This window comes from Nylanderia fulva, unplaced genomic scaffold (assembly GCF_048542155.1).
Source record: "Nylanderia fulva isolate GAGA-0341 unplaced genomic scaffold, ASM4854215v1 Scaffold1630, whole genome shotgun sequence".
In the NCBI taxonomy this organism is placed as follows: domain Eukaryota; kingdom Metazoa; phylum Arthropoda; class Insecta; order Hymenoptera; family Formicidae; genus Nylanderia; species Nylanderia fulva.
The window spans coordinates 1,997-9,208 of record NW_028189869.1 but is presented as its reverse complement, the minus strand read 5'-3'; the positions used below and the strand labels follow the sequence as shown (position 1 = coordinate 9,208).

General features: G+C 24.0%; 1 long non-coding RNA gene across 1 annotated transcript; it reads right to left on the bottom strand.

Moving 5' to 3' along the window:
• Positions 1-6,537: 6,537 nt before the first annotated feature.
• On the bottom strand, positions 6,538-6,966 carry LOC146723855 (uncharacterized). Its single transcript, XR_014924328.1, has 3 exons — positions 6,919-6,966; positions 6,727-6,845; positions 6,538-6,655 (listed from the first exon to the last, which is right to left on the bottom strand). It is a non-coding gene; the product is annotated as an uncharacterized LOC146723855 (long non-coding RNA).
• Between the last annotated feature and the right edge of the window lie 246 nt (positions 6,967-7,212).

The window sequence follows — 7,212 nt, the reverse complement described above, 5'->3', positions numbered from 1 at the left end:
CTTTTTTTCACCTTTTTATTCATGCAATAAGAGCAAAAGTAAAAATATAAACACATTTTTGTAATTAAATCGGTTTTTAAATTAATAAATTTTAATTTTTAAAGATACACAAAAAATAAAGAAATTTTTATTATTTAAAAGTCTAATATCAAATAACTCCCCTGAGAAATGATCCGTCAATCAAGTCGAATCGATTCGATTCGCTAATTCGACATTGATACGCGTCGAATTTCATCAATTAAATCATTTTTCGGGGATTTCGTGAAAATTTAAGTTTTTGTAATTTTTAATTACATTTTTAAAAATAGATTTCGACTTTTTTTTTATATAATTTATCCAAATTATTTTTTGTATCAATATAATACCTAGAATTTAAATTTTAGATAAATTAACCATAAATAGCGGTACAATATATATGATATTATGATTCGAGGAACACAACGAAGCCTTTGTTCAACCACCAGGAAGATTGACATAACGAATAGAAAAGATTATTAAACCAATAATGTAGTATATTATGAGCTACTGAACGCATTGCTAAAGTTTTAAATGCAATAGGATAAAATTCTTCATTGTAGATAATATTTGTTTTGCTGAAAATTGTTTGTGAATAAATAATTTATATATCAAAATATTTAAAAGTTAATAATATTTTATTATTATATTATTATTAATTATTACTAATTTTATTATTATTATATTATATAATTTTATTATATTATTAGATTATTATTATTATTTAATAATTTTATCATTATAATATATTAATTAAACCTTAATAAACAAAAATTGAATATTACAAAAATAAAAAAAAATAATACTAAGTAGAAACATTCTTATACATTTTCACTTTTTATTCATGCAATAGAGCAAAAGTAAAAATATAAACACATATTTGTAATTTAATATCTATAGTTTTCAAATTAATAATTTGAATTTTTAATGATACACAAAAAGTAAAGTATTATTATTATTAAATGTCTATATATCAAATAACTCCCAGTGAGAAATGATCCGTCGAATCAATGTCGAATCGATAATCGATTCGACTAATTCGACATTGATACGACGTCGAATTGACATCAATATAATTATCATTTCTCGCTGGGATTACGTGATATATTTAAGTTCTTTTGTAATTTATATATTACATTTTACATAATAGATTTCGACTTATTTATTGATATAATTTATCCAAATTATTTTAAGTATCAATATATATACCTAGAATTCAAATTTCAGACTAAATTAACTCATAAATATGCGGTCACATATATATATAATATATATATATATATATCTATTACATATATGTACATATATCTGATTGAGTAAGCCAAAATACATGAATATATAGTGTAGAAAAATTTATTTTTAAAGAATTATTAAATTATTAAAAAACTAAAAAAATGTTATAACTTTATTAAAATATAATTTAAAACTATTTTCATTTAAATAATGTATTACTTGAGTAAAATCACTCCACAAGTCCGCCCTTTATACTCAGAGGAATCTATCGGAATCACTACGTAATCCATTTTCGGCTCGCTTCTCGAAATAATTCTCCAATTGTTTTCTAAATACACGCTTACATTTTCAGCAACATAGTTCACCCATTTCATGTAAGGTATCGAGTCCCATTTGCTCCATAAATAGATATTTTTTACCTTGGAAATAGAAATTGGCTGGAAATCATACACTATAATCATGACATCGTTTACAGAATTTTAGGTGTCATGTGAAACATTGAATGTATCATCATCCCGTTATACACATATTCGTGTTTTAGTATCGCATTCGATATAGCAGAGTATTTTCTATCGTATTTCACAGAGATGTTAAAAGTGGCTTTTAATTTCGGCTCGTCCCAACACGGAAATAATTGTCGAGCATTTCTTGGTTGGAGAAAAGTTGCGAATAAATACCTAAATTTTAAAAACAAACGCTTTTAATTAGATAACGATAAGTTTTCAGCAATTGTTGCGTATAGAATCATTAAAGATTGCAGAATATACCAGAGAAATTTATAGAAAATATTTAAAACATATATCATCAGAATATTTGCTGATATCTAAATATAATTATATAGATAAAATTTATATAACTAATAAAATATATATTATCCATATATGTGCATCTTAGATAAAAATGATGTTATTTCTATTTAATTATCTAGAATAACGTTCAGATAATTTAATTTAGAGTTCTAGCACATATTACAGTGTCCCAGATTATCCGTACACACCCTTTCTATCAAAAACTAAGCATTTTTGAGAAAAAAGTTTTAGACAAAATTTACGGTTTTAAGGGAATCATAAGATGTTGCCATTAATTTGCCATTGAAAAGGTATTTGAAAATCATGTAAAGGTCAATTTTAATTTTTTAAATAGAACTACCTATTTTTTATTACATAATTTTGTAGGTTATCTCAACAGCTTTCCAAACCCTATAATAAAATATTTTCATGGAATACTCTTTGAATTATAAAGGTTTAAAGCTAACAATTTTTTGGCTTAAAATGTTAAATATCTTGTAATTCAGTTTTTTGGTAATTATACCTTAATACTTTTTTGTACCGAATAATAGGACCAATCAATTGGTATAAAAAAACAAATAGTTGCTTATGAAAAAAAATATACAACTGCATACTTACAATTACATACGTGCAGTTGCATACTTTTTTATAAACAACTATGTGTTCTTTTTACACCAATTGATTGATCTTATTATACTGTGCAGAAAAGTATTAAGGCATGATTATCGAAAATTGATATTTTACAAGATATTTTGCATTTTATGTCAAAAGATTGTTAGGTTCAAACCTTTATAACCCAAAGAGTACTCCATGAAAAATTACTTTATTATAGGGTTTTAAAAAACTGTTGAGATAACCTACAAGAATATGTAATGAAAAATAGGTAATTTTATTTAAGAAATTGAAGTTGACCTTCACGTGACCTTTGAATGACTTTTCAATGGTCAAATCAATGGTACTATTTTATGTTCCCTTGAAAACCATACAATTTTTGTTTAAAACGTTTTTCCTTAAAATGCTTAGTTTTTGAAAGAAAAGAATAAGTGTACGGGTAGTCTAAAACACCATGTATATATACTCATCTAATAGTAAAATTTAAACTGTAAGCGATAAAAACGTACAAATAACAAAATGAATATATTCTATAATATCTCTTTATAATTTACCCTAGTTTTTATAAATGTTTACATAAGCGATTCAAAAAATAATGTTTTCTAAATGAATCACTATATGATTTTTTATCTTTTATCTAGATATATTTAAATTCAAAATAACATTCATCTTATCTCTTTATCTAGATAATTTTTAAATCTAAGCATACTACAACATTGTATATCATATACGTGTATATAAATATAGCGTATTTTTAATATAACAATTTTACTCACCTATATTCTATTACACTACTTTTATTATTTTAATACACTTACTCTTTATATCTTCTTTCTTCTCCTTCTATATACATTCCATAATGCCGATGAATGAATATGATTTCATATTTCACGTACATTGTATAAACTCCACAATCTAAGTGTGTATTTTCAGGCGATAAATATTCAATGAAATCGAAAGTAGCAAAATTCTTCGGATTAAAAGTATCAAATTTTGGAGTATAGATTGTTCCATTAGGCGATTTAAACATCACTTCTTTTAAGGTTCGTGCAGTATGTAGAGTTATGTTTGATATTCACAATTAATATAAAAGTGGCATTCAATTCGCCAATGAATGAAATGCCTGGTAACAGTATTATGTCCAGGTTGTAATGAATTGGTATTAGACAGTCGTTGTTCAATGAATTACGGTAATTAGGTACGGTATGGCACGGAATTTTTGCGTTTTCATTGGTAAAAGTGGCCATTGTTATTACAGTAATGTATAATAATATATTTAATGACCATTCTAGAAACATCATGTTAGATTTAAAAATCTGAAAATAAAAATAATTTCTTTGCCAATAGTAAGAATAATTAAAAAAAAAAACAAATAAGGAACGCGGAAAGAAAATATGCAAAACGTCGCGGCTCCTATGAAAATATAAAAAAACAATAAAACAAAAATAGAAACCCAAAAAGTCAAATAAACAGAATTGCAAAAAAAATAAGACACCTAGAGTAAAATTAGAGATAATAATAAATTAAACAAGCATAACATACACAATTTGTTATAAGATAACACAAATTAAGAAATGTTTTTAAAGAACTTAAATATTTTCAAATATATTACGCAGAAAATAAAGATAATTGTTGAAATAAAAGTATAATTTTTTTTTAGAAACTAAATAAAAATACTCTTTAAAAAACTTTGCAATCGTATCTTTTTTACATCTTTTTATATACGTTTATTCCGACAAAGAAATATTAAAATATTCTGTATTTCACAGACCTTTATCCTTTTGTTTGTTGAATCACAGGCGTTATTTTAGCCAAAAGTGTGTTGCTCGATTTTAATCTTGCTTCCTCGAGAGACTATCGATGACTGACAACGTTTGCGATACGACATGAAATATTTACATCTATAAATCTATAAAGTCACACGCGTAATAATATAAGAGACTTGTTTGATTATTACTCGATCGATAAAAGTTAAAACAAGATGGAACAGTTTTCAAAATATACTTTAAATTTAACATTTAAAATTGTCTCGAAATTAAGCATACAGAAATCCAATCAAGAAATTTTCATACATTAAGAAATGAGTATTGTTTAATTTTTACTAATTTTTGTACATGTACATTATTTCATATTTTTTTATTTTTATCGGATTTTTGTTTCTTTATTTATTTCTTTAAGAATTAAACTGTACTTAAATTAATAAAAAATTAGTTCTATTTTGATAAAATAAAACTTTTTATTATAATAGTACATGCAATTAGTAAATAAAATAGAAATGGTTTAATAAGGTCTGATTATATAAAAATAGTTATAAAAAGCACAGTCTTAAGTAATAAAAGCTTTTTACATAAAGGAAGTTGATTTATAAACACTAAATTATCGGCAATATTATTCGCCCAAAGTTAGCATTTAAGAAAAAATGTAAAGATTTTTTAGGAAGGTGCCGAATAAACATACGAAAATATATATTTTTGACATTAAATTTATTATTACATTTTAATCTCATCAATATAATATTCGTTACTCTTACAGATTTAAATACTTACTTAATATATAAAACTTTGTGTATATGTATATATATGTATGTATGCATGCGTATACATATTACATAATAAATATTATATAAATGTAATCAATATTTATATAAATATTAAAATAAAATAGTATAAAAGTTAATTTAACATTTATGATATTAAATATATAATTATTAACAATAAAAAAAAAATTGAAATCAATAAGTATGTATAAAATATTGTTGTATAATATATTAATAATAGATATATAAAAAATTAATACACATTTTATACTTACTTATTGATTTCAATTATTTTCTTATTGTTAATAATTATATATTTAATATTTGCGAATTTCGGACGATTTTTTGATTAGCCAATTATAAACTTTTATAACTGCTCATTTGAAAACTAATGCAGCTTCGACATTTTAGTATTAGAATTTTCATTTTCAAATGGTTTCAGGAATATCCCATTAACGGATGGCACGTTAAGTCTGGAACACCTTGTATATGTCGTTTTAAATTTTTAAAAACAATTAAAATTTATTCACCTTACTTAATCATTTAATTTTTTTATAAAATAATATTGTTTTTAAACTTAAGCAGTACCATCTAGTAATTAATACCCTAAAAAATCTAAATTTCCAAATTCAATGTGTTTCAAACGAAATTGGTGACTCACAATATGGTTTCTTTAATTTCATATTATCTTGACTTTTTTTTTTCTAGAATTATCTTATTAAAAATACGCGTAATAAAAAGAGAAATGTAATATAAACGAAAAAAGTGTAACAAATAAACATAAGATGAAAATAATTAAAAAAAAAACAACGTTTTGAAATACAGAAAAATTGAGATAGAAAAAATGTATATGTATATAAAAAAATTTGTGTGGCAAAATTATTCAAATGTTTATATTTATCATTATTTTTGCCATTATCTTTTTCTTATTGGAACCAAAACTTTTAAAATCAAAGTTTTACTTTTTTGTTAAATAGAATTCTAAATTGATAAATTATAAAGTTCTATTCATTGATAATGTTATTATATAAAATTGATATATTATATAATATATATATATATATATATATATTTAATATTAAAATTATTTTGTTATACGTACATGTGTATAATAATGTCAGAGAATATTATTAAAAAATATATTCTATTCTCGCAAATTCATATATATTCAAATGTATTATACATATATTTAAAACGATATGAAAGAATTCTTTAGAAAATATAAAATAAACATACAAAATAAAATTTGAAATTACAATTATTATTACATTAAATCTCGTTAATATAATATTTGTTATATTACAATAGAATTAAAATTATGAATTATATTTATAACAAAAATAAAATCTCGACGGCAATCGGAGCCTGTGCGGATGACATGCACAAAATTAATAAATTAAAATGAGATCTCAAGTCAAACTCATTTATTCAATTCTAAACGTTTCGACCCACTTCGGGTCTTCTTCAGTAGCTGCAAATACAAAGAAACAAAAATAAAAGATAATCGGTACAATCAGAAAATTATAAAACTCGTATACATACAATCCGCAAATAAATTAAATATCATTCTCCTCCCTATTCGAACCGTCCGGCCGTCGGAGTGTCTCCCTAACGGTGACCATCGTCAGGAAGGAAGCAGAGCAGTGACTCCCTTACCAACACTATCAACATAATATAAATTAAACGTGTAAGATCCCCAAGAATTATAAATTAAAAACCGGGAAGAACACTCACCCCGACAGCAAAAACAGAGAGAAGATGATGCTACACGTGACACGTCACTCTAACGACTGTGCGGTATTCAACCTCGACACAGTCGATACATATATACGCAAAAAAAAAACAAATATAAAAATAAAATAGAAAATAAAAATAAAAACAACTAATACTTATCGGCACTCATGTCAAAGGTCTAACGAAAAAATCCGGTTAAGTATAATCACAAAGCTAGATTTTGGTAAATTTTTCAATTAACAGATCAAAATTCTCGTTTAGTTTGTCGGTGTCGCTATGTAAATTTAGACTATT